Genomic DNA, 12,902 nt, shown 5'->3' on the forward strand with positions numbered 1-12,902 from the left:
GTCTTTCAAGGGCAACAAGTCTTTTTTTTTTTTTTTTTTTTTTTGCTTCTTGCTGCCACAGCTTGACATGGCTACCTCTCGGGCTACCTCTCGGCTACCTCTCGGGGAGACTCATCATTAAATGAAGTTGCAGTCTGCTTTCACAGGGCTCCATGTGTGCTCTCAACTTTCTGCTGTGGGGTACAATGACACAGTTTTGAATCTGGATACCCTACTTCCAAGCCAAAACTCTAGACCAGGGGTGGGCAAACTTTCAACTTTAGGGAATCCTGGATCTTTAACATTATGTAGAAGAGGGGATTTGCAGATGACAAGCTGCACCTTCTGAAATCCCCTCTTCTATCCAATTGTGAAAGGTCCAGGATCCCTTAAGTTGAAAGTTTGCCCACCCCTGCTCTAGACACTGAACTGTATGGCAGCTCCTCCTGTTATGAAGAAATTACATGGAGAGGCACTTCCATATGGGAAATAAGAGCAATGCATGTCACCACACTTGACATGAAGCTGTATATTGACATGCTATATGTTCATCACATATGAACAATATGCATGCAGGGTACACATCCTTTCTTGGTGATGCACCAGTTTCTGCTTCTGCTTCCGCCTACTTTCTGGATCTGAAAAGGAAGAAGGGAAGAGGAGGTATGCAGGAGAGAAGAGTGGTAGTCTATCACTCTAGCCCACCAATTACTTCTTTTCTACACTTCCTCTTCCACTCCTTTTCTCTCTTCCTTTTCAAATCAAGGAGCAGAGGAGAAGCAGCTCAGGCAGGCAGGAAGTGTACAGCAGGTGTGTCCTGTCAATCTGCTGCCTGAAGCAATTGCCTCAGCCAGCCTCACTGATGGACCGGACCCTCACAGATGTATAGACATTCAGAGACACCTGATGTAGCCCATCTTGGAGCCTAGTAAGACCATATAATGTGTAATCTCAGGCTTTTCTGGTCGGCTTATATATAGCCTGCTTACAAAAACATTTTCATTAAATTACCCCTCCCCCCACCACCACCATCATACATTTCCAGAGGTTCCTTCTCTGGAAGGTTCCTTGTCTTTGGAAGGTAACACCTGTTATTTGATCCTAACAAGAGGGAATGATCTCCAGGAGCCTTGAACCAGGAGTCTGCATAAGGGCTGCATTCATTCCAGCATTGATATTACAACTTTGAGAGCTTATAGGCAGTAGCACATCTGGGGTTACTTTGGGGAAAAAAACACCGTATACCTCTACACAGAGATATTTATACCATACCGGCCATGCCAAATCCCTTTGTGTTTGGCTCAAGACTGCAAAACGCAATTATCTACTCTGGGGTAGTTTTCAGACTTTTAATATTTAGGGAACTCTTTTTCATATCAACCACTTTGTTGTAGACCCCGAGTACTGCAGAGGATTTTGGGGGGGGGGGGGGGTTCTGGACTTCATATAGTTTGCAAGACTACAACACAGCCCCAAATCTGTCAAACTCATGCTCATTTCATTCTGGAGTTCTCCTGCGGTTGCTTTGGTGGAAGTTGCAGTGGTGAGCAAGTTGTCTTTCAGGAAAGCTTCCTTGCCATAATTGAACACATTGAAAACCTCCTGATCAGCTTTGCTTACTACTTGTTCCTAAGCACATTTACTCAGAAGGAAGCCCCACTGAGTTCAACTGGACTTACTTGCTAGAATGTATGTTTAGAATAGTTGCTTTATAGATGAGTGTTTCTCAGCCAGTGGTACCAGGATACCATCAAATGGTTGGTAACCTTCAGTCTGGAAAGACTATGGTATAAGCCTACAGCACCCGGTATTCCCAGGCGGTCTCCCATCCAAGTACTAACCAGGCCTGACCCTGCTTAGCTTCCAAGATCAGACGAGATCAGGCATGTGCAGGGTAACAGTTGCTGCATCAGCCAAGGTACCATCAGTGGTACTTGAGGTGGCATCTGGTGGCACTTGCGGGACCCCTGAACACCTGATACCTGGCAGCAAGACCAGGAATGCAACACAACAAACAACAGTAGGAGGCCCAACTCAATGGGCAGAGTTCAAAAGAATGCTTTTCTGGATTCAAAAAGCCCTTCCGTCCACCCTGAGCCTCTTACTGATGTTTGTCCTGTTGCATCTGGCCCCCAATCTGGAGGTAACTGGCAATGATGTCATCATCAGTTACTCCTGGTGGTGCTTCGAGTAGGTGGACTATGTGAAGTGGTACAGCAGAGGACAAATGTTGAGAAACACTGAACTAGATGGCAACAAGGGGGGGAGGGCTGTTGCCAGAGCCAGAATGGTGTAGTAGTTTGGGAGTTGGACATAGATCCAGTTTCCAATCCCTACTCAACCATAAAGCTTCCTGGGTGATTTAAGGCCAGCCGCTATTTCTCAGCCTCACCTACCTCACAGGGTTGTTTTGTGGACAAAAGAAGGAAACTATACACCCTACCCTGAGCTGTTTGGGGAAAGGGTGGTGTAAAGATGTGAAAAATAAATATTATAGACAAATTCATGGATGAGAAATGGGTGGCTTGGGAAGGGGATTCTTGGACAAATTACTGGAGGAGAGGTCTACCAATGGCTACTAACTATGATGGCTACGTACCACCTGCAGGTTCAGCCTCTGAATATCAGTTGTAGGGGAACATGGTGGAAGAGAAGCCTGCCTTCTCTTCTGCTTGAGGACTTCCCTGTAGGACTTCACTGTAGGAAACAGAATTCTGGACCAGATAGAATTTTGGTCTTTTGGGACATATGTCAAACTTCTGAGGATTTCGAGGATCCAATTTACTAGTTTCTGGGAGAAGGACTGTACCTCAGTCGTAGTGGCCTTGCTTTGCATGTAGAAGCTCTGAGGTTTATTACCTGGCATCTCCAGGTAAGAGCTGGTAAAGACCTCCTCTGACTCCTGCAGAAGCAATGGCACCAGGCTGGCAAAACCAAGCTGGGCTGACCAACAGGGTTGACTCAGAATAAAGCAGCTTCTTATTTTGAAAGCAACAGTTCTACTGATCCTTCACAACAGACCATGAGAGGCTGGCTAAATGAAAGGACCCTATCATGAAAACCAGACAAGGCTTAACTTTTATGCAGTCTCAACCATTGTTCATCTGGTTTCAGTGCCAGGGCTCAACGCTGGAACATCGTGAAATGGGAATGGGTTAAATTACTCCTGAGAAGGTACAGAATGCACTGAAGAATTACAGAGGACCTATATACATTAGGGATTGGGTCAGGGGTGGCTTCGGGGTAACAGATGTGGTTGAAGTGGTTTGAATTTGACTTCTCGCCATAGAAATTAAATACTGAAATTACCAAGGTCTCAGAGATGCCATACCCTTTCCAGTTTAAGAAAGCCACTTCTTTAGCCCAGTTCAGCTCAACTTATTTGCTCAAAGCCACAGGTTGTCAAGCCACAGAAATGTTACTCACTACTGGTGGAAAAATATCCAACGTTCCTAGCAAAAATATGACATTCCTACCCACCCCCTTTCAACTAATTTGCGCATGAGACCAGGCCACAACCTAGTTCATGTCCTCCATTTAACCCATTTCTGCCCAGCCCACAGGTGTACACATTTGATCCCTGCTGTATATTTGCAACGTTGGGCAGAAAGGGCTTAAGACCATTCACAGAGCAATCCCATGCATGTTTACTCTGAAGTAAGTTTCACTGTGCTCAGTGGGGATTACTCCCTAGTTCAGCCATTTTCAACCAGTGTGCCAAGGCACACTGGTGTGCCGTGAATGATCCTCAGGCGTGCCACCTGGGTCATTTGGGGAGGGTCATTTATTAGCAGAGCCATGGGGAGATGTGAGCCCCTCACCAACAGCATGGTGTGCCTTGTCAAGTGTCAAAAAACTGAAGGTGTGCGCCGTGACAATTTTGGCACCTTGCCAGTGTGCCGCGAGCCAAAAAAGATTGAAAGTTGCTGCTCTAGTTAGTGTGTTTAGTGCTACAGATTGAGTCCATTAGCAGGCATCTTGCCTGCTTGCCAGGTGCAAGTGTCCCCTAGCCCCCTGGAAAACACCCAGCACCACAACAGATTCTCTTCACTCAGGTCTCATTTCAACTGTCACATTTGAGAAAAAACAGCCAGGGCCCTTCTGAGCACTAGAAGAGGCTCCTGTTGTTTCTTACTGTCCCCACATTCAAGCTCCAATGAGAAAACCCTCCGCCTTCCTCCTGTGTCCTCTGTGCACTTGCAGAGGACTTGGGGGAAGAGGGGGAGCTGATGGCAGACATGAAGAACAGCAGGCTCATAAGATCAGCCAGTAGTTGTGGACCTCTGCTGGGTACTAAAACACTCTGCCCCCGCCAGAGCCCTGGAGAGCCAGTGCCAGTTGCAAAATGGCATTTGATGGGCCAGTGGTCTAATTTGGTAGAAGGCAGCAGTGCCATAGGAAAAGGCTCCTATTCCCACAGTCCCCTTGACTTTGGGCATCCGATGTCACCCCAGACAGCTCATTGCCTGTTCCTAAAGTTAACCAAAGCCACCTGAACGGAATCCAAGAGGTGGAAGAAAGCAGTGCAAGCTGAGCCTGGTTCTTCTAAGGAGAACAAGCCAAACACAAAGCTCTGCAGTCGATTGCTGTCCTGACTTGCCGGCAAGGAGCAGCTGTCTCTTTCGACCTCATTAACTCGGTGAGTACATGCCTGCGAGAGACGGGCTGGCAACAGACACTCATCCCTACACAGCACCCTGAGAGCCCAGCTGAAAACACTGCTTTTCCACGAACAGGAGCATCCTCGTGTTTTGGGTCTCCAAAAACCAAACTACTGACAAGGACACTGACTTTCAATTATTATTTTTTTAAAGTGCTCTTCCATCAATCCTCGAAGGCTGGCTGGCTGGCTGGCTTGCTTGCTTTCTTTCTTGCTTGCTTGCTTTCTTTCTTTCTTTCCAGTCTTGCAAGGCAGGCTAAACTGGAAGGCAAGACTGGCCCCAGGTTAGCTGCTGAGCTTCAGCATGGAGAGAGATTTGAACTCAGGTCTTTCCTGTTGCACCCATATTGAGTCTCCTTGGTCCCAAAACAAGGACTCAGTGGATTTTTTGAACCAGTCCACTGAGCCTTAATAGACATTCTCTAGTAGCAGCCAGATGAGGCCACATTTGGAGAGAGGAATGAATGGCCCCCTTGAGCAACTGGACCCAGCAAGACTTCAAGGAAGGGTTTCCTGCTCTCCTGACACCCATAACAGTGTTTGGGATGCTCACAGAAAGTTTCAAGGGAAGAGCTAACCAGATCCATAGATCTCCAGTCACTCTGGTGGAAAATTATGTGCTGAAACACATGGGGAGCCGATGTGGGGGGAGGGAGGGAGGCTGCTGAAGCACATAGGGAGCTGGTACATAGGGGATCTATGTATTGGTAACATGCTTTAGATGATGGAAAATGAGAGAGAGAGAGAGAGAGGGGGGGGGGCTCTTCCCTGCCTCTCAGCCTGCGACACCAACCCACCCAAAGATGCAGACATACACAGCAAGCCAGACAGACCCAGATGTACAGCCAGTCCACCAGCCTGCATTTCACCAGCGTGCATGGATAAGAACTGCCCTTACCTGGCAATTCCTGGAAGGATGGTTGGGGGGCAGCCCTCCTCTTGCATGCAGTGCCTCTGTGAGACTGAGCTCCAGCGCACTCCGGGAGCACTTCTTCTCCCGGCCCATTTCACAGGAGGGCTCGCAAACCCCTCCCAGGACCAGCCCCTGCTACACGCAGAGAGAATGGGTGATCTCATGCATTTTTTTTTTGGGTTGTAATCCGAGAGCCGCCTTGTGGCCTTCCTGGAGGGCTCTTGCTCAGCAGCATCTGAGAAGGAGGGGGTCAGGATGAGGAGGGGGGAAGAGATGCTTTCTAGGAGGCTTGGATGATGAGCCAGACAGAGCGGCTGTGGTTCTCTGACTGAGACTGGTAGACCTGAGCATGGAATATGCCTGGGGTGGCTGGTGGCATAGCCAGAGAGGATGCAAAGTACTAAGTTTTGCAGGCAGCATCACCGCGGCATGCAAGTGGCCCCTTCCCATTCTCTTGGGAGTCATTCCAGGTGGTGGACGCAAAACAGCTCCCCGCAAAACTTGGTGCTTTGCATCCCCTCTGGCTACACCACTGGGGGCAGCCAAACTGGCTTAAAGTAAGAGCCACGTATGGTAAACTCCAGATGTTTGAGAGCCACAATATTGAAGAAGCATTTAAATTCGGCAATATATTTGTAGTCTGAAATATATTTACTCATCTTGAACATTAAACGCTGAATACATTTACTCACCATGAACATTCAGCTTAATGCAGCGGAGCCTCAGTTTATAACCGGTGAATAATTAGAAAACTTGACCATTTTGTATTTACCTTTTATATGAATTGTGATGCGAAAAGAAGCTCGGCCAACATATGTCCATGAGCCGTGCATTATATGTCAGAGACCCACATGTGGCTCGCAAGCCACAGTTTGACCACACCTGGAATATGCCTGTTGTCGTGCAATGAATGAAGGAGCCCGGGTGGGTCTGGAAGCCGCCCTCCCGAGGTTGCACAGGCTGCGGAAGTGGACCCTGCAGCCAGAGTGGAGCGGGCACAAGCAGTGGGCACTTGGGGTGGCAGATTGTGCAGGTTCGGACTGCCAGAGGGCAAGGGAGGCATGGCTCACATGTTCAGGTGCTGCTCTAAGGTACAAATCTCCCTGCAAATGGCAAACCAGCAAGGTTAGTCAAGAGCCTGTGTAGAAGACCCCCCCCCCCACCGTGCTAGTTTGTTTTAATATGGGTGGGGGGTGTTCAAGTGTCTCATTCTTCACCCCCTACCGCCTGAAATGGGACTGTCCACTCCACCACCTCAGAATTCTAACATCTCATTCTGCTGCCTGTGTACATTAGGCCTCCATGCATCCCCATTGTCCTAAGCCAGGGGTGCCCAAACCCCAGCCCTGGGGCCACTTGCAGCCTTCGGGGACTTCCAATCCAGCTCTCAGGGAGCTCCCAGTCTCCAATGAGCCTCTGGCTCTCCTGAGACTTGCTGGAGCCCAGGCTGGCCCAACGTAACTGCTCTCAACATAACAGCCAACTGTTTGACCTCTCGCGTGAGCTGTTGGACGAGGGCTCCCTCCACTGCTTGCTGTTTCATGTCTGTGGTGCAGCAGCGGCAGCAAAGGAAAGGCTGGCCTTGCACAAAGTGGACACTTTTGTAGGCCCTGAGCTATTGCAAGACCTTCATTCCTTCATATAAGTTCTAATATATTCATTTATGTAAATTTATTCAAATTTGTAATGTGAATTTTTCTTTTCTTCCCAGCCCCCGACACAGTGTCAGAGAGATGGTGTGGCCCTCCTGCCAAAAAGTTTGGACGCCCCTGTCCTAAGCAGAAGGGTAGCTGGGAGGGGGGCAAAATGGTAAGTTCTGCAGGAGCCACAATGTGCTGTGTAAGCGGTCCCTCCCATTCACCATCAGTCATTCCAAGTAGTGTTGGCAATGCTCAGGTGCTCCCCAAAACAAACAGCATCTCCTGAGCATGCTCATAATGTAGAAAGGCAGCTGCCCCCGATGGAGTCAAGTCAGACTTTTGGTCCATCTAGCTTAGTAGTGTCAACACTGACTGGCAGCAGCAGCTCTCCAAGGTCCCAGTCGGAGAAGGGGCTTCCAGGGATTCACTTCAAGCGGAGAAGGGGAAGAGATGCTTCCAGAGATTCACTTTGCATGGAAAGTACAGCAAGTCCTCACTTGGAAGTCGTCTCATTCGTTTTATGTTTACTTTTAAAGTTGGTCAGTGATTCTCAACTTTCTGATCTCTGCATCCTCCGTGGCAGCACGTTGTAGGGCTACTGGAAGCCTTTCTGGGCCGTGACCCACTTCTTTGACCTGGCCGCACCCCAAAATGCCTTGTGAGCTTCTGCAAGGCATTCTGGGGCGCTACAATACTTTGGAAAACGCTGACAGAGCCCACCACTTTGGAGGGTGTTCTTGAGCTCGCCTCTGGTTAACCCATTTCTGCCCAGTCCACAGGTGTACACATTTGATCCCTGTTGCACATATGCAACGTTGGGCATAAATATTAAATTGGTTTCGTTGTAAGTCGTTTTGCTTAAAGTTGCAGTTTCCAACCTCTCAACAGCTTTAAGTGAAGACCTTCTGTACAGTGTTACCCTGCACATGCCCGATCTCGTCTGATCTTGGAAGCTAAGCAGGGTCGGGCCTGGTTAGTACTTGGATGGGAGACCGCCTGGGAATACTGGGTGCTGTAGGCTTATACCAGGGGTGCTCACACTTTTTTGGCTCGAGAGCTGCTTTGAAACCCAGCAAGGCCCGGAGATCTACCAGGGGGGAAGGAAGCGTATGACAGACACCCCCTTTAATGTATGGAGCCCCTGCTGGAATCTAGTCAGTTTCATCAGTTTTGTTGCTGCATGCCTGAAGAGCAGCTAAAGTGTCAGTTTAGTGTCAGCTAAATATGTCAGTTTCGTCTAGTCACTAGACGAAACTGACATATTAACAGTTTGGAGAGACAGGGCTCAGCGATCTACTCATTTTGCCTCGCGATCTACCGGTAGATCGCAATCCACCTATTGAGCACCCCTGGCTTATACCATAGTCTTTCGAGACTGAAGGTTGCCAACCATCTCCCTATACTGAACACTATCTCCTGATCTTGTCTGATCTTGGAAGCTAAGCAGAGTCAGGCCTGGTTAGTACTTGGATGGGAGACCACCTGGGAATATCGGGTGCTGTAGGCTTATACCTTAGTCTTTCGAGACTGAAGGTTGCCAACCATTATTCTGTACATTGCCACTGAGCTACAGCCTCACCCCTCCTACTAAGGATTGCTCACCCTCCTCCCCCCACACTGTCACATGTTGCTGAAGACCCCACTCTGCCTGCCACATGCTGGAGACATTTTCTCTGCCATAGCCTGCACATTCAGAAGTGTGTTGGTTTGCTTCGATAAAAGCATACCAGAATAAAAACATCCGTACTGGTGGGGTGGAAAGGAATGAGCTGGCTAGCCGTGACCCTTGCGCCTGCATGCTACCAGGCCACTGCCCTGAAGGGCCCTGCATTCACTACTTGTTTATGGAGTCATGCGCAAAACTCCCAGGGAATTTCTTCCCATGGTGCTGGGTTCCGAACCATGGGAAGCAACTTTTGCCATGTTTAGTGCTCAATTCTGCAGATAAGCACTGAATGGGAAGTGGGTGTGGCCCCAGGGGTGTGTCAGTGGGTGCATGGTTAGCATGGTTGCTTCTGTTCCCCTGGCCCCCATATGAAGCCTGAATGTATAGATAACATGCTATAATTGTTCTAAAATAGATTATCAACTATTCAACATGTTCTGTTATAAAAGAAAAATTTCTTCTACGGTATTGTCTCTGAAAATATCAGGGTTTTTTTGTTTTTTTTAAGGAAGCACCTTAGCTCATATTCAGCAGTGGGTTAGTTCCGCCATTGGCCCATCGGTTGGCAGAACAGGGTGGACACAGAGGCGTAGCTAGAGGTTGCAGTGCCCAGAACAGGGACATCAGTGTCACTTCTGGGTTCTCCTCTTCTGAAGAGGTGCTGGTGGGGGCAAATGGAGGGAGGGGGCAGGTGGTGGGGAATTCCCACTGCCACCACACCAAAGAAGGAGAGATGTCTTGGACCCCGAGGGTTAAGGGGAGCACGGCGCATGACCCTACGCATGGCAGTGGCCAAAGGGAGGCACATGGGCTCAGTGGCATCCCCTTTAAGCAGCGCAATGGGCACATGTCCTCCCTGCCATACCTAATATACGCCACTAGGTGGGTTCAGGCAACAGGAAGCCACTCGCTGAGGATACTCTAGCCCACCACTCTCCATTCCTCTCTCCACACTTCCTCTTCTGCTCTCTTTCTATTTTCTTTTCTTCTTTTTCAAATGCAGGGAACAGCAGGAGCTGGAGTGGTGGATACAATTGGTGGAAGTGGTGGAGGCAAGTTCCATCTGCCAACATACTACCTGATCTGATCAGCTCAGTCATCTCACAGGCAGGCAGGCCCTGCCCAGCTGCTTTCTGGGGTCCTGTCCAATATGGGAGACTGGGGGTGGGAGCGAATAGACTGTGCAATGGATGAAGTACAGTGCAGAAGCTTGAGGGAGGTCTAGTAGCAAGAAATGTTCTGTCCCCTCACCCATGCAACCTTTTGGCACTTTAAATCATACCCTATTTCTTTTCTCAGGTGTTGACAGGGCTCCCCATGTTTAAAGTCGCAAATCTGGGGCCATCGTAAGTAGCTTGGGATCTGGAGCGACTGCTCTGTTCAGATCCCTGTTCAGTTGTGATGCTTGCTGGGTGGCTTGAACATAAGAACATAAGAAGAGCCCCACTGGATCAGGCCCAGGGCCCATCTGGTCCAGCTTCCTGAATCTCACTGTGGCCCACCAGATGTCTCAAGGAGCACACAAGACACTTGCATCTCGTTGCCACTCCCTGCACCTGGTATTCTATTTACCCACCCAACCTCCCGCCAGCAAAGACAACAGACTGCACTAGGGTTTAACTTGTGCCACTTTATTAAACACAGTGACCAGTTTTAATGCATGAAACCTACTGAATAGAGACCTTCCCTCCCTCGCCAGTCTGGGGTAGGTGAAAGAACTGCTATCCACAGTCAATTCAGATGGGGACCAGAACTGAACACAATACTTCAGGTGCGGCTGTACCATCGATTCGTACAGTCAATTTGGCTTTGCTGGGCACTTTTTCTGCTTAGCCAACCTCGCAAGGTTGCAGTGAGAAAAAAATAGGATCACCCCCTGCACATGCTCTGTGGAGTTCCTTGGAGAAAGGCTGGGATACTAGTTTGACAGACAAATAGAAATAAATGCATTTTGAATTTGACTTTCAAAATCAAATCCCACCGTGCAGCTGGTGTAGTGCCGTAGCTCACAGACTGAGCCTCAAATCAGGATTTTCCTGCATCCAGCCTTGCTTCTGCCATAAACTCAATCTGCATTCATAGACAAGCCATTCCTGGTCAGCCTCACACTGCTCTAAGTTCCATTGTGTTCAATGGGCTGAACTCCTAAGAAAGTGCATATAGGATTGCAGCCTCAGTCTCCCCATCTGCGATATGGGTTAAGGCCATATTTACCTTACACAGTGGCTGTATGGACTGCATTAAGATGAAGCATTTTGCACACACAGGATGTGCTCTCCAAATGCCATGTAGTGGTATTTTTAAGTGCTGAAGAACATCGGCTTGAGGGATGAGATGGCTTGCAAAGATTCCTCACCTCTGAGTGTGAAAAAGCAGTTTCTAGGTTTGCAGAGCGAAGTGAAGGAGTCCTGTGATACCCTGAAAGCAAACACATGTAGCCATTTCACAGCCACCAGGTTCCCCAAACAAATATCGACCAGCCACCCTCTTTCAGTCTAACCTATTTTACAAAGATTGTTATGACACTAAAGGGCACAGTCCTAACCAGGTCTACTCAGAAGTAAGTCCTATTTTGTTGGGGCTTACTCTCAGGAAAGTGTGGTTAGGATTGCAGCCTATAATGGAGGGTGGCGTGTGTGAGAGAGGAGGGGGAGCCCCTAAGATCTTGAGAGAAAAGAGAAACATGTAATAAACATGTTTGCCAGGATAGTGTAGTGGTTCAGGAGTTGGACCTGGAAGATCCAGGTTCAAATCCCTGCTCAGCTATGAAACCTCATGGGGCCAGTCATCCTCTCTCTGCCTTGCCTACCTCGCAGGACTGTTGTAAGGACAAAAGGAGGGGAGTAACTGTGTACACCACCCTAAGCAACTTGGAGGAAGGGTGATATAAAAAGGTGACAAATAATTTGCCTAAGTGGAACTCCAGGCTCTATGCATGGGGTCTGTTCACTTGACCTGTTAATTGTCACACAGTGAGCTCCTTGTTTATTTAATCTGCAGTCCTATTCACACTTAACCTGTGATTAAGTCCCATTGAATTCAATAGGACTAAGCCATAGCAGAATGGTTTACACTGGCTGGCAGTAGCTCTTCAGATTTCAGACTGGGGTCTACCTAGAGTTGCAGGGGATTTAACCCAAGTCCCCTCTGCATGAAAGGAGGTGCTATCACTGAGTGACCCAAAACTTGTAGCAAACCTAGAAAATAAAACAATAAAGTCCATTGAGATTTTATAAGTAAAAATTCACCTGGCCAGCAAGAACTAGTGCAAATAAAAGCCAGTCTAAAGGTTCCTGGGCAAGCTAGGTTCTAGCCTAGCATCTGAAGATTTAGTGTCAGGGCCTAGTGGTCATCTCTGAGAAGGACATTGCACAAATATGGTGCCACCAGGGCTGGCATCAAGGGTAGACATTGTTGAGCACTTGTCAAGTGCCAGAACAATATGCACCAATTAACCAATTCCAGCAGAATTTTACAGTACCATATACCAGTTAGAGTTTCCAGCTAGCTTTCAAGGGTAGCCCCACGAAGACTGTATTGCAGTAGTCCTGCCTGGATGACTCTACATAAGAACATAAGAAGAGCCCCGCTGGATCAGGCCAAAGGCCCATCTAGTCCAGCTTCCTATATCTCACAGTGGCCTACCAAATGCTTCAGGAAACAGCAGGCAACAGACACAACCTGCATCCTGGTGCCCTCCCCTGCATCTGGTAATCAGAGGCAGCCTACTTTTACCTTGCACATAGCTACCATGACTTGTAACCCGTGATGAACTTTTCCTCCAGAAATTTGTCCAATCCCCTCTTAAAGGCATCTAGGCAAGGTGCTGTCACTACTTCCTGTGGCAAGGAGTTCCACAGACTAATTACACACTGAGTAAAGAAATAAGACTCTGATGTAATACAAATGGACCCTTGCCTCTGCTTAATGCTGAGGCTGCTTTTTCCACCACTGCAAAGAAAGACCAGCTGTTTGGGCAAAAAAGGATGCTGTAACATGTCCAGGGCCATAGAGGTGACCGAAAAATGCCATCTCCATGTTCAG

The 12,902-nt window shown here is 48.4% G+C and overlaps 1 protein-coding gene and 2 pseudogenes across 1 annotated transcript in view; 1 reads left to right on the forward strand and 2 right to left on the reverse strand.

Annotated features, from left to right (window-relative positions):
* The window catches only part of LOXL2 (lysyl oxidase like 2), a 94,185-nt gene extending 88,591 nt beyond the window's left edge, over positions 1-5,594 (reverse strand). Inside the window, exon 1 of the mRNA XM_066639369.1 lies at positions 5,538-5,594. The gene's annotated coding sequence lies outside the window, so the exon portion shown is untranslated. The remainder of the gene's footprint in view (positions 1-5,537) is intronic.
* Positions 1,772-1,891, reverse strand: LOC136662713 (5S ribosomal RNA; annotated as a pseudogene).
* Positions 5,595-8,097: 2,503 nt separating the features above from the next.
* LOC136662787 (5S ribosomal RNA) lies at positions 8,098-8,213 on the forward strand (annotated as a pseudogene).
* The last annotated feature ends 4,689 nt before the right edge of the window (positions 8,214-12,902 follow it).

Source organism: Tiliqua scincoides, chromosome 11, assembly GCF_035046505.1.
Source record: "Tiliqua scincoides isolate rTilSci1 chromosome 11, rTilSci1.hap2, whole genome shotgun sequence".
In the NCBI taxonomy this organism is placed as follows: Eukaryota; Metazoa; Chordata; class Lepidosauria; order Squamata; family Scincidae; genus Tiliqua; species Tiliqua scincoides.